This window comes from Leptonotus elevatus, chromosome 7 (genome assembly GCF_054856555.1).
Source record: "Leptonotus elevatus isolate MCC_2025b chromosome 7, RoL_Lele_1.0, whole genome shotgun sequence".
NCBI classification, from domain to species: Eukaryota; Metazoa; Chordata; class Actinopteri; order Syngnathiformes; family Syngnathidae; genus Leptonotus; species Leptonotus elevatus.
Genome location: NC_141245.1, coordinates 14,634,580 through 14,658,271, shown reverse-complemented (window position 1 = coordinate 14,658,271; position 23,692 = coordinate 14,634,580). Strand labels below are relative to the sequence as shown.

General features: G+C 39.2%; 1 protein-coding gene across 2 annotated transcripts in view; it reads left to right on the top strand.

Annotated features, from left to right (window-relative positions):
• The first annotated feature begins 328 nt into the window (after positions 1 to 328).
• LOC147171049 (galactosylgalactosylxylosylprotein 3-beta-glucuronosyltransferase 1) overlaps positions 329 to 23,692 on the top strand; it is a 76,865-nt gene continuing 53,501 nt past the window's right edge. Inside the window, exon 1 of one of the 2 annotated variants that reach the window (XM_086081132.1) lies at positions 329 to 828. The gene's annotated coding sequence lies outside the window, so the exon portion shown is untranslated. The remainder of the gene's footprint in view (positions 829 to 23,692) is intronic. The other variant, XM_086081133.1, reaches the window with a different exon arrangement.

Below are 23,692 nucleotides of genomic sequence, written 5' to 3'. Positions count from 1 at the left end.
CTGCTATTATGCAATTATTGTGAACATGCCACTCTTAACACAACTTCAATTAGGGATTGGAGGATGTGGGACGCTCCTACAGAATGTCATGCTGTCATCATAACACCAGTGACAGACATTTTAATCCAGAGGAAGTAGGAGGGATGATTTCCAACACATTCTAAACAGACTGTCTTTATGCGTTCCCGTCTTCTCTCTCTCTCTCTCTCTCTCTCTCTCTCTCTCTCTCTCTCTCTCTCTCTCTCTCTCTCTCTCTCTCTCTCTCTCTCTCTCTCCCCCTCAAAGCGGCAAGCCACCCTATTCTGAGGTTTTAATGGTACATGCCATTAGAAAGCCCATCTCTAGAAGGGAGGAGGAGGAAGAGGGGTGGTCTCAGTCTCAGCTAAGAGGCTACTTTAGTCTCCCCCCGCCACCCTCCCCTTTAGCATAAGCACATTCACATATGCCTTCGCACGCGTAGAGAGCCACCTCATCCGCTTCACAGTGGACCAGCCAGCAGAGCGGCAGAGAGGGACAAAAGCAGAAGGGAGGACGGAATAGAAAGCCACTGAATAAAACACACCACAGAAGAGGAAAAAAGAAAAGAAAAAGGAAGCTAACACATCCTGGGAGTAAAAAGGACAAAAACATCTCCATCACGTGGATGAGAGAATAAAAAGAAAAGGATGCTTTGAATGCCGGAAGAAGAAGGAGGAGAGGGACACAAAACACAGCGGGGACAAAACCAGGAATTCTGGAATGAATGGGAGTCCTGCTTGCCTGCCGCACGCACGCACGCACGCACGCACGTACTCGGAATAGCAGTCACACGTTGAAGTCGCTCAAAAGGTAAAGAAAAAAACGCTCCATTTATCTTCCTGTTTCCTCTGTCTGATCCGGTCCCACTTGAAAGGATGCAAAGCAGCTTTGACAGACATGAGGCAATTTCCATGCTGATCAGGGAACGAGGAGGAGATTGCCATCTTTGTCCCGCGGTTGCGGTTGTGCACGACACCGAGCGAGGGAGAGGGAGGCTGCGTTTGCATGCAAGCCCGCTGCAGGGAGGGCTTTGGGAAGTGCTTCCGAGAAGAAGAAGACGAAGAGTCTTGATGAAAAAAAAGGATGCGGCGATAATCCTCGGGATGAGCATGCTGAGATAGCAATTGTGGCCATTTGCTCTTAACCGAGCAGCTGAGAGGCGATTGTGTCAGTTGGCGTGATGAATTCAATGTCTGATATCTAAACAGTTTAATCCGGTGAGAGGGCTGCACACGTTTCCGGGAGTTTTCTCAAGCTCCAAACCTGACAGACCCACTTTCGCTTGTGACCCGAGGGAGCGCCGCGCTGCCTTTTCCTCGCTTAACAACTTGTCTGGCGAAGCAAACAAAAAAGAGGCGCAGGAAAAGGGAAGCTTGTGTGGGCTGTACGATTGCTTTTTTTCTGATAGGCTACCTGACAAGGAACAACCTTGACTCTCGGTGATAAGATGCACTTTTAGTCTCGGGAGACGTCAATGTCTTATTGTCAAACCTTTTAGATCACCCGGCTGCATTCACGCTGTCAGGAAAAAGTACAGCAGGATGGTAAAAGTCAAATATAGTATATTGCGTGAGCTTAGTCTTTCCATTCCATTTGGATGGTCAAACTGTCAACAACTTCAACACTAAGGAAGGAAGGGTGTCCCCTTGCTATAACTGTAGTTCACCTTGCGTGGCATTGCTATTTTTTTGGGTACGATTTGGCATACTTTTTTAAACAGTCGTGTACACAGTAAATTCTGTAGAGCAAATTTGACTCTAGTTACAGTAAAATTTGACTCTATTTAGAGTGGCACCAAATTAACTCCGTTTTAGAGTAGGCTAATATATACACCTGGAAGAGAGTAAAATAAGGAATTGAAAAAATAAATAAAATGAAATAGAAGTCACTCAAGGGTTGAGGAATGGACTTACAACCTTGAGCTTGGGAGACTGCCGCACTACCACCTGAGCTATGCCCCTCCTACTGTTTGCTTATCTGCAAGCGGTGCAAAGTCACCAGCCAACGAATACGAATAACTGACATCATTTGAAATACATGCAAGAAAAAACATCTCAGAAAAATGCTGATAAACATTAAGTATATCATGTAATGCTTTTTTGCAGAGCAAATCAATGACGTAATTGATCGATCGGGCAAATGAAGACATTACAGCCGATCACCGATTTATAAAATGCTAAATATCGTCCGATTCCGAGCCAGCAAATCAAATTGGTGTAAAGTCTAATAATCAAGAGAAAAAAATTAAGTTGACTACTTTGCAGATTTCGCTGTGGCTATTTTTGGGAACGTAACCCAGCAATAAATGAGGGAATACTGCACTCAATGATTTTAAATGTGATTTTAAGTAGCTTTATTTTGGTGTTAACGGGAATACGGACATTTTGAAAGTGTGTCACACAAAAGTGATGTCATCTAGCAGCAGCCAATAGAAAAGCACCTTCAGATGACGTTGCTCCCATGGTGTTGCGCACAAGTAATACACACTTTAAAAAAAAACTGAAACTAATATTGAAACTAACTAGTAAAAACTAACAGAACCACATTGAAAACGAATTAAAACTAAACAATTTTAAAAACCGAAACTCAAAACGAATCAAAAACTATAATAACCCTGCTGCACAGTCAGCCCAGATGGGCTCCAACGGTATAGAAATTGGATGCATGGATGGATAAATTCTTATCTGTGTAAATCTAGTAGAAAACGATCTTTTTTTCCTTAATGAATTTCTTGCCATAGGAAAAGCTTGCGCAGTGCGACTACGATCCCAAAGGTCTGAACTCCACTTTTAAATCCTTAGTCATGTGTCAGTACGCATCAGTCCAACCGGCCGGAACTTTTGACTGGTCCAGTTGCAGGCAGCTGACACCCAGCATGACATCAGGCACGCTGGGCAAAATATGCTGTGATTTTTTTTCTCCCCGTCTTCCCATTAAATGTGCCACAGAGACCAGTACTCACTTGATTCCTTATTAATGCAACTCAATACATTCACTCAACATAATCATGTTCGGTTAATCTCATTTTAGAAATAATTATACATGTCCGCGTGCAATGCGGGAGCTATTTCAATCCAATGCTGTCACTTAAACGCTGTGTGGTGGAATTCATCCTATGAAATACACATCTATGAATTCCGTGCATGAACAACTATATTTACATATCCAACTAATCCAACTGTCACCGTTTTAATCTGTTTCTCATTTGTCTGCCACAGCGAGTGCATACAAATGTCTCGGCCGTTCTTCGGCTTCTATCGCTTCCATGCTTTGAAGGGAGTGTGTGTGTGTGTACTGTATACTGTATGCTGTACAGTATGTGTGTGTGTGTGCGTGTGTTGCCCCCAGCTGTTTGCAACACTGGTGTCAGCGTGCTCTTGTAGCACTGCACTTTTTCACCGCGCGTATATTTAGTTTGTGCTCAGTGTGCCAACGTCAGCAAATAGCATGCACATCTCACTTATGGAAGCGGACACCTTGTCATGTCATCTGCGCTCGTGGCCGAAGGGTTCGCAAATACATAACATGAGGCTGCAGTTATTTTACATGCGAGAGAAGAGAATTCACTTGAAGCACAAAGACACATTTTTGTAAAATTGTAGGGCTGTCACTATCAAATATTTTTGGTCGAATTTGAATATTTCTGGAACGGATTATTTTATTCTATTTCTATAGATTATTTAATCAATTTATCAAATAATTGGATAGGATAACATTTTTATTTTGCATTTAATTATATTGCAAATTTACGGAAGAGGATTAGGGCCAGTGAAGAGAGAGAGAAAAAAAGTTTGGCAGGATTCTCACTTAATTCTCACTTTAAAGTCATAATTCTGAGAATAAAGTCAGAATTCTGACATTAAAGTGCAATCTCAGAATGTTGACTGTGAGAATTTTCACTTTATTCTCAGAATTCTGACTTTAAAGTGAGAATTGTCACGATTCTCACTACTTAAGTGAGAATTCTGACTTTATTCTCAGAATTCTCACTTTAAAAGTGAGAATAATAGTAGCACCAATAAAGTCATAATTTTAACTTTATTCTCAGAATTATGACTTTAAAGTGACAATTCTGAGATCAAAGTCACAATTCTGAGATTAAAGTGAGAGTTCTGATAATTAAGTGTAAATCCTGCCATCCTATTTTTTCTCTTCACAGGCCCTAATCCTCTTCCGTGCAAATTAACCAATCAATTAATGAACCAAAACTAAACAACAAACAAGCAATACGAAAGGGATATTGATGTTGTACTCACCAACCTTTTTGAAACTCACTCAGTTTGGACATTGTTTTCCAAAATAAAATATGTTTTAAAATGTCATATTTTGATTAAACGCAAAAGATAATCAATCTTCTTTCATGAATGACTACAGAAATTTGAGAATAGTTCATGATGAGAGGCTGAAATCATAGGATTTGGACCATTTTAAATTAAACATTGCCCCTAAATACTTAATTGATTATTAAAATATGTGCCAATTAATTTGATAATCGATTTGTAGTAGGGATAGACCAATTATCGGCCTGGCCGATTATCGACACCAATATTCAGCATTTTGACGAATATCGACATCATACGGCCGATAATAGATCAATTAAAAACTGTGTTTACTTCGAGGAACTATTTATTTACATTTTTAGTTAACTTTATAAGATGTTCTGCTGAACCTGGGAACTCTCAGCACCTTCTGTTATTATCTTTTTAATTAAAGCTAAAACGAGTAAAAAGAAAAAACACACACAAAAAATGTCAGATATTTTGAAATTCTGGGAAACTTTATTTCTTGTAGAAAACAGTAGAGAGCTATTTTAAGCTTTCTTCTAACTTTTTAAGACATGCTAATAATTCTGCGAGGTCCCTGAACTTTTTGTTAGAATTAAAAAAAAAACAGTTTATTGACTAATGGTTGTAATCGATAATGAGTTAAATTGCTGCATGCAGCATCTGATAGAATAATTGCAGCATTTGACAGCATCCTGCGCACTGTGTTTGTAAAACAACATCACTATATTTAGCTGAAGTCTATTTGTACAACAAAATGACATCAATTATACACGGCATCGCATGGCGCAGTGCAGGTGCTACGCAGTAAGTTGTCATGCGTGTAGAACACACACACACACAAGTAAATGCACACTCATACACACACAGCTCATCAGTGATAACTCGGCGGCATTTCACACGTCATTGCACATTGTAATAACATGTATGAATCCTGACAAGAAGGTGAGATTAGAGATTGTACAAATGTTTGGGAAGCTAATGACAAGACTGCGGAAGTTTGAAACAGAGGCCAACCTAATTTGATCTCACCTGTACAGAGGGAAAAAGACGGCAGCAGTGGGTGCTGCGGAAGCTAAAAATGCAAGCGGTGGACGCTCAAAAACTCTAAACATAAAACAGATCCTCCTCTGCAAAGGAGGTGTTAGTTGCTTTTGTTTCACTGGAAAGAAGAACAATTGCTTGTAACAATGAAGACACTGTTTTCTAGTGACATGCCAAGTTAACTCATTTACTTCCAGCCATTTTCACTGAAGCAATCCCCTTCACTCCCGGCTGTTTTACTAGATTTTGACTGATTTTGCAAGGCCCACAGAATATTGTGTTCTATTACGACAAAAACATGGAACCTACCAAAAGTATATTTCTATCAATTAGCATTAGCATATAGCTAAGTTTCAACATTGTTCACAAATCTGTTTAGAACTGTGGGTAAATGAGCTTTTTTTCAACATGGCCCTGGTTGATCTCTTTTGCTCTGCTGCCACCTGCTGGCCGTTTTTTTGTAATAACTACCATTTCCTCAACCGTTCTCTGCAGTTGAGAGGCTGCATCAAAGCCTTCCGTATGCTCTAGCATAAAAAACACGCAAAACGTATAAACACGTCTTTGGGACAAACCAAATGTATAAGTTTTTGGGAGCAAATGAGTTCATAACCCAGGTTAAGAACCACTGCATTAAGCTTTGATTGAACAAAGAGTAGATTGTTGTCTTGATAAAAGAGAATGTGGCTCATTGTTCAAGGTTGCTTTTATACTCCCTGTTCCAAGTAACTGGCAACAATTTCATGTTATGGTCAGGATGTAGCTCATGTTTTGTATTACAGTGACAACAGCTGCCATTTTAGTCCGAAAACAGACACACAACAGTCGCACAAAAACTCAATAAGAATGGCAGATTCCAGCAGCACAAATTCCTAGAAAAGCAGTTCCTTTACTGTATCTGAAAAAGGTCCAGGACTGGTGTCACCCTTTTCAAACCCGAACTATGGGTTTGCCTTGGACTACACAACGATAAAAGTTTCCCACATGCTTTTCTTAAAGATGTCTTGTCATCAAGTAATGAACAGAGTGAGTAATAAAGAGACCAATGAGGCCAGTCATCACCGCGATGATTTGTGGATCTTCCACTGTGACCACGAAGACCAAAAGCCAGAGCCTTCAGTGAAAGAGTCTGACATGGCCGAGATGGAACAAAGAAAGACAGTCAAAAGTCCAAAATCAAAGTCATGTTGCTCAAATTGTTCAATGTGAGGGACTTTCCCTGCAGAGGATTCTTGCCACAGCGCCAGAAAATTAACATGCAAGTCTACAAAGAGATCCTACAGTCATTAAAGGGACACTTGACTCATTGAGCCATTTTCAGCAGTAAAGATTTAATATTTTGTCCAGAATGAATTTAAAAACTTGATTATTATTCTTGTACAATTAATACCTTCATAAACAAACTTTTTCACTCGCTGTTGACTGAAGATGACATCACCTGTGCTGAGGAAGTAGGTAACGACCAATCATGGCTCACCTGTTTTCCGGGTTTTGGTCAGCAAACTCAGGCCTCGTTCCTCAAACAAATCTCTTACACATCTCTTACAATCATTTTAAGAATAATAAAATAAAAATAAATCATTTTAAGACTTGCGTGTGTCCAAAAGAAGACGCTGAAGACGTTTAACGGCTGTAATGTATATGCCAAGTCTGGAGTGGCGCTGTAGCGCAGCCACAGGGAGTTAACGGGAAGCGTAGAAAAATAATTTGCGAAGAAGACGAACACTTTTTTTTTTCCTAACTTTATTGCAATCTACAGAACCAACATGGCTTTGCATGTATCAAGACAAGATGAAAAAGACGAACACAGGAGAAGTGACAATGGCGGGTGATTCAAGTACAACACCGCTTGTTGAACGTGGGAAAAAAGAAGCAAAATATTTTGCTGCAAAAGCATAAGCAAGCTAAGAAGGGTGCGCAAAACAACGCAGTCATGCGAGAATTGGAGCATACGTCATCAATCTACGCGTTTTGAAATCTTTCCACTCTGGAACCCGGTTTCAAAAGTGATCGGTTTCAAGCTCCGAAATCGCGCCGTCATGCGAACGAACGGCTTAAACGGTAAGCAACTTGTGAGGATACATTGAAACTGGTTTTCGTGTGGACGGGGCCTGAGCCATGATTGGTCGTTACCTACTTCCTCAGCACAGGTGATTTCATTTTTAGTTGACAGCAAGTGGAAAAAAAATAGTATTTAAAGGTATTATACATGAAAAATACTGAAGTTACCAAATTAATTTCTTCTAATTCAAGTATCCCTTTAATAGAAGTGGCAAGTAGCAATGTAGTCAAATGTTAAAAAGGTGACATCATTTCCTTCCTTCCTTTCCTCAGTCTTTCCCTTTGTCTCTTTAGGCCTCCCTACTTGTTGGTGTTTCTGGGGTTGGTGAAAGATTCTGGTTGGTAACCCGGTGGGTAGTAGGTGATGTCTGGTCGGTGCTGGATTTCACTTTCCTTTCCTTTCTTTTCTTTGATCCTTCCTCGGGTCTCCTGACAACCTGAGGACTCTAGCTGGATTCGGAAATATTCGGTTTAGGTGAACGGTATGGGATTTTTTAATAGGTTTTAGGTGAATTAATGAGTACACACTCACACGCACGCATACATGCACACACACACACACACACACCCGCACATGCACATACTCACGCACATACAAAAAAAGAAAAAGAGAAAAAAAAAGGTTTTCATTGATTGAAAAAAATTTGCTTATCATCACATTCACAAGTTCCAACTAGTCATCCATAAGTTGGATGTCATGTAGTAAGTAAGTGCATTGATATCCAATGTTGGCGAATTGATACTCTACAGTGAGAAAATTATACAATAATGGAATATCAATTTATTATCCTGCTCTTGCACTGCGATTAGAATAACGTGTCCGAGTGCTTGGCAGAGGTTACCTTCCTTCTGGCAGCAACCCCCCCCCCCCCCCACCCCCCCTTGTGGGAAGTGCAGCTGGTTGTTTGCCTGAGGTGCATACTTGACCAGCAACACTGAATAAGAAGACGCAGGTTTTTCCAAACTCTTGCGACAGATGAATTCATCAGCATTTCTTTCGGCCAGCTGACACAGGCTGCCATCAAAATTTGGAGGACATGACAGGGAGGGTGAAGACGAGGAAGAGGAGTCGCACTCGACAACATCACAATCACAAGAGTGAGGTGACGCGAGTCAGATGCAAGTTAGATTTGCGTCCTCGCTCGACTGTTTCCAGCGGGCTGATAAATAATGCAAGGCAAAATGTGAATACATTTTCACCTCGACCAAGTGTGAAAAGCATGTGGCTGAAAGTTGGGCTTTGATTTATTGTCAGTTGTACAAGCAATTCAGATGATGGATGTTTTTTTGTTTTTTGTTTTTTTAATGCAAGAGCATACAGAAGTCTTTGATGCAGCTTCTGACATGAAAAGGTGGCTTAAAGCAATGGACGTTATTGCAAAATATGGCCAGCAGGTGGCAGCAGAGTATAAGATATCAGCCAGGGCAACAAGCACTTTTTGACAGTGTTTAATATTGATGAAACTTAGCTATATTCTAATGCCAATTGCTGTAAAACGGAAACAGATACATCTCCCCCATGTTTTTATAGCAAAATATAGTAAAACAGCCAGGAGCAAAGAGGGTTCCTTCAATGTAAAAGGCTGGGGGTGAATAAGTTTGGATGACCGATTACTGTGACATTTTGTGAAATGGTGGTATTGGGCCATTGGTATTAATCATCACATTGCAGCTCGACTATGTAAGCCCGCTTGCATTTGGGACAAATAGGACAGTGACCCAGCAGACCCAATAGAGTGAGATCCGGTGAAGAAAAGCTTACTGTGCGTGGCAGTTGGCAGCTTGTGTACTGTATGTGTAAAGCGCATTATAACTATGGTAACAGTACTGCCAAGCATGTTAGGATTTTTCTCAGACTTGCATAGCAAATTTCAAGAACGTATTGTTATTAAGAAGTTGCAGCTGTGATAAAAAAAAAAAAGCCTACTTATCTTATCAAGCAAAAACATCATTTTATACTGTATACCAGCGGTGTCAAACATGCGGCCCGCAAAGGGGTTTAATACGAGACGATTTTGTAAAGTAAAAAAAAAAAAGAGTAATGTCAGACCAATTAATCAGCAGGCCACTCAAAGCATATAAATTCTTAGTTTCACAAGCTATCCTCAGACGAGCAATGTTAGCAATGTGAATTGCTCTGGATGCCATTATTTTACACACAACTTTTACAGTTTGTTTAAAAAAATAAATAAAAACATAGACCAACACAAATCAAACATAAACGTGCTGAATGCGACACACATTCAACTACACATATGACAAGGATTAACGTCCTTATAACTTCATTAACGGCACCACAATGCATTCTGTGAACAATATGCAAGTATATGCAAATTAGGTAGACATAACATACATGAAAATCTGCGTATAATTGCCAGTAATTGTTTTTTAAATTATATACCATGATTTTACCGATCTGGCCCACTTGATAATATATTTTCCTCCATGTGGCCCCCTAAGCTAATATGAGTTTGGCACCCCTGCTATATACTATATATATCTCAAATATTTGCCACTGTATAACTGTTTACAAATCCAACTACCAATGCCAAACAATTCATATAAGCCCCCTCTCTCTGTATTCTTAATGATTTGTTTTCCCAGCATAATCTTATTATGTGTATTTGTGCTTGGCCACGCAGCCTCGGGCAAGTGCTGCTGTCTGGGAAATAGGAGGTAGTATTAGGGACAGCTGGCGGTGCAGTGTCACTTGTGTTCACATTCATCAGGCCTGCGAGAGATTAGGAGACAGTGGTTGGATGCTACTGGAGGCGCAGTCACATGGTGTATTAATAAAAAGACGTCCGCCCCCACAAACACCCCCACAAAGACACACATTCTACTATATCTTCGGGCAAAAAAAAGAAAACAATAAGCAAAGCTCCTCCAGCTCTCTCTCTCTCTCTCTCTCTCTCTCTCTCTCTCTCTCTCTCTCTCTCTCTCTCTCTCTCTCTCTCTCTCTCTCTCTCTCTCTCTCACACACACACATAGTAAAAGAAAGCAGAAGAGATGACAACAACACCCCCCACCCCACCCCATCACCTCTCCCCAGATTGATTCAATTACATCAAATAAGAAGGCAAAGGAGCTTAGCCTGCAGTCATTGTGGTCTGGTGGAAGTGTCACATGCACACCGTACAGTAGCCACGACATATTCGAGCTAACAGCGGGCAGCTGAGGTCACCCGGCGGTGAGATAATCATTTGACATAATGACAGGTCAACTCGAGTCAACATTCTGTCCTCATCTTTCAAATGCCACCTAATATACACTGTTAAACACTGTTTAAACAAGGCACACGGGCAATTCCTCAAGGTTTTATGGCACACAATTTATTTAATAAAATGACTGCGCATTAGCATAATATACTTTATAGAACTAGGACTGTAAAATGCCTGAAAAATGTGGTTTTTCATGTTAATACAGAAACAAGATGTAGCTACTATCTGTCCAATAATATCCTATCAGTGAAGTTTGTGGTGGGAGTTTTTTTTTCTTTTTTCTTATTGTAATAACTTGTTTTCGCTGTTCCAAGTTTTTACTTCTGTATCAGCAATAATTTTACCTTGAAATCAGTGGAACAGAAACGTTAATTAATTACATGTAGGACGTTTATTACTTTACTGTATGAAGGAAAATGACACAAAAATGTGTACAAATAAAGAAATGTCATGTGCATTCAGATTTAATCAATGAAAACAATGAATGAAAACTAAATTAACATTAGAAATGATTCCTCTTTAAAGGGTCAAATCAAAAATGTTCTTTTTCAACAAGATGGTCAATGCGGGCCCACTAGTCTAAACACGGCATTCTGATTAATATTGTGTTTTTGTGGAGCCTATTTTTATCCATCTGGGGGGGGGGGGGGGGCATTTTGCCACTTGCTGTCAACTGAAAATGACATCACAGTTCACGTAACAACCAATCACGGCACAACGTGCCAATGTCACACAAATTCAGAAAATAACCTATAGTCACCTGAGCATCTGTGATGTCATTTTCTGTCAACTAGTGGCAAAATGGGTAAATGGGTGGATTTTCTTTACTTCATTTATATTCCGCAAAGGCAATGTTTTTTTTTTAATTATTATATTTATTATTTTACTTAATTTATATTCCGCAAAGGCAATGTTGATCAGAGTGCCGTGTTTTGACCAGTGGGGCCGCATAGAACATATTATTGTCACTTGAGTAAAAAAAAAAAAAAAGCACGTAAAAATATACCTTTAAATAATTATTTCAAATGTTTTTTAATGGCACACACGCTGGTAATCATCATTAAGTGTACCAAGAAAACTGCACCACCGTGACTAAAAAAATCCAAATAAATGTTTTGGCAGTTCATACTGTTTATTCACTGGCCACCTAACCATAGGAAAAAAAAACTCATTAAAAGCAGTTAAGCATAATCATAATAAAATAATGATTATTATGTGTTTTATAGAGTCATTTCATTCCTTGCTTTGTTTTCTTGGTAAATCTTCGTTTTCAATGTTGCCGTCACACACAGCATGATTGCTTTTAGTTGTCTGCGTGATAAGCATCTGTCCTTCCAGGGACGGCTTCAGTAATGACTTGGAGATTAGGTAAACGCAAGGGCAGACACCACATCACAACAAAAACAATCCTGGTTTTGCAACACAGGCAGCCTCTTATAATTATCCTCTTAAATGGGTTTGAGCTTTGTTGTAAATCCCCCGTTTCAAATGAAAAGTAAGTGTCTATCAATCCCGATGAGATGAAGGAGTCATCTAACGAGGATGCTTAAACCACATTAGACCACATTCACTTGTTATGAAGTTAAATTCTTTAAGTAATTGGGTGTAATATCAAAAGTGTTTTCGGTAGGACAACACCACATAAGCGAGTATGTACCTAGCAGCCTGGATAATACGACCACGGAAGCATATTGTGATTTAACCGTACGAGCCTGACTGATCTCGTCGCCTGCCGGGATAATTAAGGGTGATAAATAATTAATGTGGTTAAGCTGCTGTGTTGCATGCATTTAATTGTGCTTGGAGTCTCTCAACTAACTTTGAGTCTCTTGTATTGTTTCAGCTTAGCAAGATGATTGTAGAGGATTCTTCTCAGAGTTCAATTCTCAACGGATATTTTGCAAACTAACAGACAATTGATAAATATTTACCTTTCAAGGCTAGAGGCATGTTGATTTTAAGTCATATGTGACAAGATGGCCGACGGTTAATGATCCAATGGGTACATACAGTGCTGCGTCCTTTGATACTATGTCGAGCAAAAAAATAAAGCGGTCGGATGAATATGTGCAAATAAATTAACGGAACATGTGGTGTTCCACACGGTTCAATTCTGGGGCCTCTGCTGTTTTCATTGTATCTGCTGCCCCTGGGTTTCATCTTAAAGATGCATGTTAAAATATTGACACAAATTGGAGTGTTAAAATAACCATATTTTTCACCCACACATGTTGTAAGAATTGTATAATGGACAGGAGGCGCTACTGTGGCGCAATAGCTGTTGCCCCTATTTTCCTGTAGAGTGAAATAATCATCGGCGGTTCAGGACCGAAACTTTAAGCTTTCTCCCTGTCAGGCGCGTCACGTGCGCGCTCTCACTCTCGCTCCGTGGTAGCGCTGGGAAGGCAGAAGTGTTTGGGAGTGTTTCTATGAGTCCGTTGGAAAAGACAACAGCGCATATAAAAGCGTGTCAAAAATAATAATAAACCAATGCTGCAGTGCGACCCTCCGTCTCCCAGTGGCTCCTTTTGTTTGACCATCGGGCCGAAAATTTGGCCACATGCAACGGGAGTTGTCCATGGAGGTGACTCTGACCAAGGAAAAAATCCACCCTGCGTCCCCCGACCACGGTCAGAATACCGAGCAGGAAAGGATAATGCTGTCTAGTGTGACAAAAAGGGCAAAACTGAAGTCGCATAAGCGTCGCAGGATCAATTGTCCAATTTTTGATTTATTAGAAATAATTTAACATTTGAGACAGCTAAGCTATACTTTGATTCAATGATTGTATCACATATGCTATACTGTATATCAAGCTGGACAACATCCTGTGTAAACATTTTTAAATCTGTAGAAACTGTCTATAAACAAGCCCTAAAAGTACTCGACAGAACTCGGTAACTTGTGTTCGGCACCTTTAAGAAAACAGCTGTGGTTGTTTTAAATTGTTCTATAAATATAGAGTTGAATTGAATTCAAGGTGAAGAGAGCCATGCAGATTTGATGAAAAGGCTACTCCCTCTGTTCATTTTGTTCTCCAACCTATGTCTTGAATTTGAGAAAAATAAAAAAATTCAATAAAGAAGGCTTCGGTGAATGCGCATAGGAAACTGACGGTGCCACTTTACAATGAAAACTTGCTATAATGTCCAAATATGATCTGAACCCACCACCAACCACACTCATTTTCTTTGGATTTCAAACATAAAATAGGAACACACGCTTTGGACACAGACCACATGCACCCCCTCCCACAATGGGATAATCACACATCACTATAGAGTTTTAATGTAGCATAATCTTTTTTTTCGGATTTACAAGATGTTAGATCAGTCGGCGTTCCTAATCTACGCTGTGAAAACACTATTAAAACCATGACAGGTTTTTATTCATCGAAGCAGAATGAGCCGCACTCATATTTTGCCATGGTGCAATCATCACTGCTAAACAGTGTGAAATAGGATTGGGCATAAAAGGTTTGTCTGATGCTGCTCTAAGAGTCAAATTAATAAAGGTAGTGTCGGCTTGCAGAATTATCTGACTGAATGAGCTGGACATGCATTCAATCACAGTATGGTTAAGTACACAGTACATTTTATAGAGTACATTTGACTCTAAACAGTGTCTATTTGGTACCACTCTAAACGGAGTACACTTGGAAGAGAGTAAAATATTCAATTTTACTGTGTATGAGAGAATTGGTCTAACCCATGACAAAAACCTAGTATCGTTTTTTTTAACTCTGATTTTTTTAGTACATTTTACTAATTTATTTATAAAAAATTACACAAGGGTTGAGGACCTTTAGCTTGACTGCCACTCTAACACTTGAGTTATGCCGCTCCTACTGTTTGCTAATATCCAAAAGGAGGTACAAAGATTCCATCTGACACGAGCAATACACTACCATACAGTAGGAGCGGCATCTCCAGTTGTGTGACTTTTTTAAAAATAAACTAATAAAATTGAGTCCAAAAATCTCCTTGCAAAATTAACTTTCTAAGCGAAAACATTTTTGTTCATGGGATAGGCAAATTCTATCGTAAATAGTCAAAATACTTTGAGTAAAATTGAAACTGAATAATTTATCCTTTTCCAAGTGTAAAATTTACTCTGTTTAGACTGGGACCAAGTAGACTCTGCTTAGAGTAAAATATACTCTACAAAATGGTATTAAGAAGGAGAGTAAACCTCTGGCAATGCCAAACTGGTAACATTAGTGAAAAAAATGGCACACCTCATTTGGATGATTTAATTTAACAGACTATTTACTGATTCATGGCAGTACTCAACAGGCAATATACGTGGCTCATTCAGTGCCAGTGACGGCTATAGACGTCAAAAATCCAAATTTAACTGGGCTGGCATTGAATGAGTTAAACTGGTGCTCAGACAAATTCAGTGTGTCATGGATGCTGGAAGAAGTGAATGTGAGGTTGGGACTGCACCATTTTGATTCCTGGGTGAGGGCAAAATCATAAAAATAGTAGTAACATAGCAACCTCTCTGCTGACTATGGCCGTGACAGTGAAAAAAAAGGTTGAATTGAATGTAGAAAAAATTATGTCTGCATCGCTGGAACTGCCAGTGTCAGTGTCAGCGTGATTGCTTTTGATATTGCTTGCATTTCATGTGTGCTAGGCGACAATTACCTCACACGCTCAAGTGTCACATCTGTGAGTCACACAAATACATACGTGTCACCTGTTCCCTCGGTGAACGCCAACAAGCTCTGCGAATACATCATTAAAATGTGGACAGAAACCTGCCTTGTCTGTTTTTTCCTCCCTGGATTTTGTGTTCATGTGGAAAATTGTATTCGACAAACTCCCACTGCAATCCAGAGGGGAGAGTTTTTGTTGTTGTTGTTGGATCAGGTCATGTGCGTCTTTTTTTTTTAAAATAAAATCCAACACGGACAAGGTGACACGGTTGACGCAGGCTGCACAACACATTTGTCTCAGTTTGTTTCAAGCGTCAACTTGGTTGCTCCCCCCAAAAAACAAAGCGAAACTAACCCATCCGTCTGTGTCCATTTGCTTCACTGTGAAAAATAACATGAAAAGGAAAAATCCAATTAAAAAGGGCTGCAACTTCCTCAGATTCATTTCGTATGAAGGAGTAATATGCTAGGGAGCTTTGACTGTGTCCTCCTTTTAATTATATTGTCACATGAAGCTAGACTATGCAATAATTTGACAATATAATATAAAAAAAAGATGAATTAATGCTTGTAATGGCATCTTTGACATTTGCATAGTGACCAAAGATCACCTGTCATTAGGGATGGGAGAGTATTGAAACCAGGTATCGTTGCACGGCCTGATTTCAAGGTATTGGTACTCGCAATGGAGGTAAAAGTTGACTACTGGCATGTCGTGGCTGTCCTATGATTAGAAACTAAAGGTGCACGCGTCTGACAATATACAACCACATATTTTGATTGGGATTTTTTGTGGCCATTAGTTTCATTTTATTTATTTGTTTGTTTGTTTATTTATTTTAATGTATTTTTCCCCGTGTTCTATACAATATATCTATTTTGTGATGATAGTAAATTGTCATTTATTTCAACTTTAAGGAAAATGCTATATTGGGATATCTAGGTATTTCTTTAAAATGATCTGTGCTTCTTTTTTTATTTTATTTTATGTATCAAAAGTATTAGCGATATCGGTGATTGGTAAGAATTGAGTACTCGTACTGGCATCGTTCTGAAAAAAGAACATTTGTATTGAAAATCCTGTTGTAGTGGTCCATAACACTGATGGACCAGCCAGGACACCTCTCATGTTATGCTAGCATTAGCATCCAGGGTTAGCATGAATACATTTAGTCATATACCATGCACGCTTTTATGATTGGACAAAGTTTCAAGACGGATAATCTAAGGCGAGCCCATTAGCAAAATCAAAAAGTAAAATAAAGTTGGAAAACTGTTCCTTATAGCCACGACAATTTGAATAAGTAAGACCGTCTTATTGATGCCCTTTAGCGTATAACTATTAAACATATTTTTCTGACTGTAGATATGAAGGCTGACATTATGATCATTTGGTGACTCTGAGACAATTATTAGACGAGAAGCTTAGTAGCCTAAGGAAATGCAGGCTGAAAAAAATGTATCACTGGACTTCAGTGTCTCCAACTCACAATGGGGTAAGAATACAATTCAGTGCACAACATTAGCTCTTTCTTGGTCACCGGTTACAATATTTGATACACCTGCAGAATATAATTAAATATGGTGGTATTGAGTGACACCACGATAAGTATAAATTCAATATTAGTGTAATGTTTTCATTTGTGTATTCATTATGGCATTGGTTACAACTGTTCTGATGTTATGGGTTGAAATCTCGGCTCTATACAGTTCTCTATACAGTATCTGTGTTTTTTCTTAGAGCCTGACAGATTCTTGTAAAGCACATGTTTTCGAGAAATACTTCTTTAAAAAGAAAAAATATGTAAATGTTGTTAGCAGCTAAAATTCCAATCCATGCAATGCACCGTGGGTATTTATTTATTTTTTTAGCACTGGTGATCATCATTTGTGCTGTCTGGTGACGTCTCTCTGTGATGTGGTGGTGCGTGTGAAGCGCTGCACATGGATCAAAGTGGCTCTGTGAATTTGGCAACTGCAATATTTGCTGCTTGGCCTGAGGCACGCTCATGTGTGTGCGTGTGTGTCTCTTTGTGTGTTTGGGCCTTAACATTTGCGATCCGTGGTCCTGATGTGACTCGCTGGAGCGCTTATCTAGTAGCAATCAAGTGCGATTGTGATCAAATGTATTGTTTATTCCATTGCATAGGCTTGGGGAATGGATAACAGTTTGGGAAGACATTAGGAAGTGGCACTTACAAACATTGAACATCCGATTATTTACTCCTGCTCGAGCTGGAGTTCATTGATTTTAGAAGTTATTTGCTACTATGAAGTGTGCCTGGCTGCATTGCGTACTCACGAGTGTTGCACTTGCGCACGGCAAACGTCTCACGGACGTTGCGACGGGACCGTCTGAACCGACGCCAAGAGGCTCGGTTCATTGACATTCAGCCGAGCGTACGGCCTCACTGCCGAAGATAACTGTAGACCGCGCGATGTTCCAACTGCAAGTTGCACGCTAATGCGCGCCGCGTTGCAGGCACGGAACAAATGCCCTTGTGTCATTGATTACACACTACAAACTAATGAGATAAACAGAGGCTGAATCGATTCACGAGGGGAGGAATCATGCCAGAGGGGCACATGTAGACGTGCGTCTGCGTGGACACGCTTGCGTTTCGAGAGAAGAGTCAACAAGCTGGACTTTTGCCCAAGAATAGCCGCGTCTCCTTTTCACCCACTCCAATTCTCGCTATGGAATATGAACTGCTTTCGCAATTACTATGTAAGCCACATCGTCAATCAAGTCAAGCTTCGTTGAAGGCAGCCTCTTGGAATAATGTGCTCAGAGAAGTGATCTTGATGAAAGCACTTGCATTAATGACACTGGTCAATTATGGAGTCCTTGGATCATTGCCTCAAGTCTTATTGTCTGTATTGTTAGAAAAAATAAGACGTTTTATTACTTTTACTGTTCCAGCAGCGCTATCGATCAAATAACCTAAAATTATGCAGAACCGCTGGAGCTTCCATTCGATATCCATCTGGAGGCCTTTGTACTAGTATACTCTTTGTCCTTAACTAGGGTGCACTAGTAAGACGACTGTCGTACGGTCACATTTTTTTTCCATGACTGCGTCCAACTACTGTAATGTATGACATTTCTTTGCAATAGTACAACAAATTTGGCATCCCAGACATATTTACTGTATGTTACTGGTCAGGCAAAAAGTCAACATTTGCATGTTACAGTAGAGTTGCCACAGTCATCATGAAAAAGTAATGGAATTACCTCACTGATTACTTAATTACTTATTGGTTTTAAAAGTAACTAAGTTAGATGACAAGTTGCTTTATTAGTCTCGGCGACAATTCCGCTTAACATAAACATGACAACTGGTTTTGTCAATATTTTATTAGAAGTGCATTTTAACAGTAAATACAATTTTTATTATAAATAAAATAAAGACAGCCTTTTTGACTTACCATAAATAGTTGCCTTTATATAAAAGAGCCTTTCTGGATTTAACTGAACATAAATGACTTGCTTGTTTTGTTTTTTTAATGGTCTTTCCAGACTTCACTTACCATAAATACATTTTATACAATACAAAATAAAACCACTTTGACATATTTCACTGTTAGCGCTCTAATGGCAAAACTTAACATTTAAAATGTATATCGTTTTGAAATATGACTACAAAATTCAGGCAGCTCCTGCATTGGTTGCAACTCTGCCTCACCAACTTTGTAAGCTAAATGCTTTGTTGAATTTGTTGTAGTTTTGTTGGTGTTGTTGTTTTCTACAGCAAAAAATACTTTGTCTACAGTAAAGCGTGAACAATTTATAGGGACTGTATTTCCAATTTTTTCTTTCTTTGGTGTGTACACATGAGATGTCAAAGTGCTGAAGACATGACTTGGGTGCATGAGTGACGTCACTCTCCCCAGATGTTTCACAGATGTAAATCTTTTCCCTTTATTTCCTTATGTTCCAAAATGTAGAGTAGTTTGTTGTGTGACTCTTGGTTAACAAAAGGGTGCGTTTTCCCTTTCATTTTATTATATATTTATATTAAAACAAAAGGTGCTTCAGTAAAGTTAGTTTTATCATGTGCACACTAATGCAACCGTCTTATTTCACTTCATTAAATTAAATTAATGACATTTTAACTTTATCATTGAATTCCTAATTTAAAAAATTGTTTAGGCTCTCTCTCGTACAACCAGGAATTTGCATTCAAAGATGGGTATTTAATGACTGATTTAATTTATTTTTTACCTGGGAGATCGGTGTACATGTGGTTAACATAATTGCTTCGCAGTGCTGAGGTTAAGGTTTGAATCTAGACTTTCCTCCTACATTTGAAAAAAACATGCCTAATGGGTTCATTTTAAACTGTACACAGGTTTAAAACAAGAAAACAATTTAAAAACAATTCCCTTTACACAGAGGAATCAAAATTGGTTTAGTCTGAGTTTTGAGTCCAATTTTGAGGGTCTGAGCCAAGACTCAAACCCAGAACCTCTTGACTGTGAGGCAGACGTACCCACCACTTTACCGGGGTTGCACGTGTGACACAGTTAATAATGAAAAACATTTCCCATCCTAAAGACCTATATGACGGATCTCATGGAAATAAAATCAATCAGAGGTTGACAAACATCAGGGATCGTGTTCTACTTTAAGTTTTTGATTTTTAGTGACAAAATAAATCACAACAAGACATATATTGGCAGCATTTTAATGTGATGGGATGGCCCACAGCGATAGATAATGGCTTTTTTTTAAACATGCAGAAGTCAAAGGCAAAATGGCGAAAAGGTTTATTACAGCATGTCAAAAAGGGAAGGTGGGGGGTTGGTAATGGGATAAAAATCAATACAGATCTAACCACGCCGCAGTGCAAATGAAAAACATGCATGCCTTGATAATGAATATGGATTTGAGGCTGTGTGGCTCATGATCAATTGCCATGTAGAACTTCAACTTTGATGTATTTTGCCGCAAAATATATCTGATGGTAGCATTTGTGACTTCATCGGAAACACGAATGAGGTCTTCTCACTATCGGGAACTCACAAACGCTTGTTAAACTGTGAGAAAAGACAGGGAAAGTGTGTGTAAAAAGAATAGAAGAAGACAAGAGATACGAGACAATAGCGACAAAGCGTGTCTCCGTTTTTGTGTTAGCCGCTCTGCAGGTGGCGTTCGGCTGCTCTTTTTGTGTTTCGCGGTGATGATGTGTGAGCGGCGCGTTCACTGATGCGTTCTGCACAAAATTCACATAGGTAATCATTACTACGGTGCTTTATGTGCCTGTCACATACTCGCACAGCGAGTTTAGATTCCCACTTGTATTCATTTCATTGTTCAAAGTCACATTGAAGTATTGAATACATCCGACTTCCTTGCTTGAGGATTTACAGGTTTAGAAGAGACGATTTTTTTTTCTTTTTTGGCAGCAATAATTGCACTACCAACTTTATTGAATCTTTTCTCAGGTTATTTGTTTTTGTTTCCTGCCGACAATAAGAAAATATTGTCCGTAACGCCAAGTGGAAATAAAAGATGAACTTAAGGCCCTGCAGACAATCCTTTACTTTCTTTGTTCATGCCTCCCCCATTAACAATACAACGAACTGGGTATCGATCTATTTATCTCACTATCTTCAAAGAAGAGATCAAGCAAAAAAGTTCAAATCACTTTGAATCGTATTTATAAAAGAACATCATATCAATCCTCCTAAAGAACAAGCAGAAAACATTTAATTCCGTCACAGTCACACACAGAAATAGGTCAAATAGCTCATCTTCTCAAGCAAGGATTGCAAGACAGCGAAGATCGTATCAGCTACTGTAAAGATGTCACAAAGCCAGAGAAACAAACATAAACAGTTCATATCAGTCCAATATCATTCCAAATGACAGTAACTAGTGTTCTTGCCTAATGGCAGATGGTGCCAGATGTCGTTCTATTGCAATCTAAAATTATACTAAAGCAAGCGGTGAGCTAAGGTGATACTTGAAACTCAATCTTACAATTGTTCATGCTGCTGTGACTTACAAGCCAACTGTGACACCGAAATACAGGAGAAATGTTCCTTTTATAAAAAAAATAAAAATAAAAATAAAAATAAATTCCTGATGGGGAGACCAAATATTTGACTATGGTGGAGATTAGCACACACAGCATGTAGCCTTAGCGAGTTGTTTAATCAAATATGTAAATGTTGTCTACAGTGGAATCTCTAGCATTGAACAGATTCTTTTGAAGGATGCTGGGTATGATAATTTGTTAAAAAAAAAAAAATCACATTTGGAAATAATAGCAACACAGGTTCAGTTTCAGTCAGTTTCAAAGCAAGATAAAATCATAAATACACAAATGAATGAATGAATGAACACAGGTATACTGTGATGCAAAGGTGCTCTACACATCGACAGTATTTTTAACTTATTTCCTAACTTGTTAATCGACTGTAAGAGAAGTTAACTACTGCATATTTTTAAAGGAATAATATTACATTTGTAGGTTTTTTTTCTTCTTCCCATTATTGTAGAGCCCAAATAAAGTTGTCCTACTGTGATCAAACGAGAACAAGTCATGGTGGTAGCATTTCGTATGTCCTGCAATCATTCCATGCATTGAAATGCAGACACGTTCTTGCAGACCTTAAGATGGTTTGCTATTCTGACTCCATCTGCACATGTGTCACTTCCGCCTGAAGGCGTTGTGCTTGGATTCGGGACACAGCTGTTACAGAGCATCCCCTGCATCACCGTGCCACCAGTTGGAAGCCATTTGTTAACATGCAGGTGGTTTCTCACCTTGTCAGAGGCAAAGCTGATACCAAACAGTCGGAGAGGTCACACTATTGCTGTTAATTGAAGTGGAGGGGAAATAAAGGGGTTGGGGTGGGGGGGGATATGCAAAAAGACAGAGCGATAGGATCCAGAACCTCCTGTGATAGCAAAGCTAATCTGGAGATGAACCTACGCCTGTAGGTGAATTCAATGTCACACAACCTAGACGGATAGTGTCGATTCCTCTGCCTCATTGGGGAGATCGAGGACAAGATGCTATCGAATGCCATTGGAGGTGGAATACACAGCTAATAAAATGCATGAAATCCCAAATAAAGCATGCCGAGTTTGGAATTGAGTGGCATTCATGCAAATCCCCTGCACAAAAATGTATGAATAACAAGTTGAGAAAATGATACAATTTTCACAAGAGTTTTTAATAGGTGGATGAAATGCATTCCATTTGTTTTATAATAATCCAACTCACACTCAAGCCTCGACCTGTGTCGTTGGACTTCTTTGCTAAGCAAGACTGCAAATGGCATTGATGAAAGCGAAGAGAACACACTGGAACCAACTAAAATCGAATGTAAGCAGATGTATTCGTATATAAAGCATAAAGAGCCCTTTCAATCTTTTTTTTATTTAGTATGCACGTTGTATTGTATGCAACTCATGTCGTCTTGATTTTTTTTTATGTACTCACAAGCACACTCCGATAAAGTCGTTACTGTAAAAAAAATAAAAATAATTGGTGCATTAGTGTAGCACATTACTTTTTAACACGTTACCGGCATTATTGTATAAACCACATGCAGATTTAATTATTTAATGCTGTCACCTTCGACATGTCAAAAGATCAAACCAATCCAAGTTCAAAGTGAAACACATGCAGAGTTAATCCTTTGATTCTGTCGGAAGAATGCTGATGTCACACAATACAGTTAACAAGAGGCACATTTTCTCAGAATATCGAGGCCGTTTTCAAAGCTGTGTCCTTGACGATAGCAGCTTAAAAAAAAACAAAAAAAAAACGTCAAACTAAAAAAGAAACTGTTCATTTGTTCTTCTGAACATACAGATCAGTTCAATATTTGAGTTTTCAGTGTTAAAATAAAATAGTCTGAAGAGGTTAGGTATCGATACAGTATGAGAGGACTTGTTGAATGTGTATGTATGAAGTCAGGGGTGTCACTAGGTTTCATGGAACGGATGTGTGTGTGTGTGTGTGTGGGGGGGGGGGGGGGGGGTCTGTAGCTCCCTGAGAAAATCGATAACTGTCATTATCATGGCTTCCAGAGGACAAACAATGCTCTTATTAACAAGGAGTCTTGACGTAAACGTGGGGAACGATTGAGCCTCTGGAGATTTTTTTTTTATACACCTCACTTGTCATTCACTGCAGCAAATAAAACATCACGCTGTGTCTTAGCTGACAGGCTAGCGCGCACACATAGATGCCTCGCTTAGCAGCCTTTTGTCTGAGGGCTCTCAAGAAATGCACTAAAAATGTTAGTCAACTGTAAATATCTACTACAGTTTAGTTCATTATATGTGAAACATACGTTTGAGCTTAGCCAATAGCACCAAGGCTGTAAATGTATGAATGGCAGCCTTCCCAACAATATACACTACAAATAAGAAGTTTCGT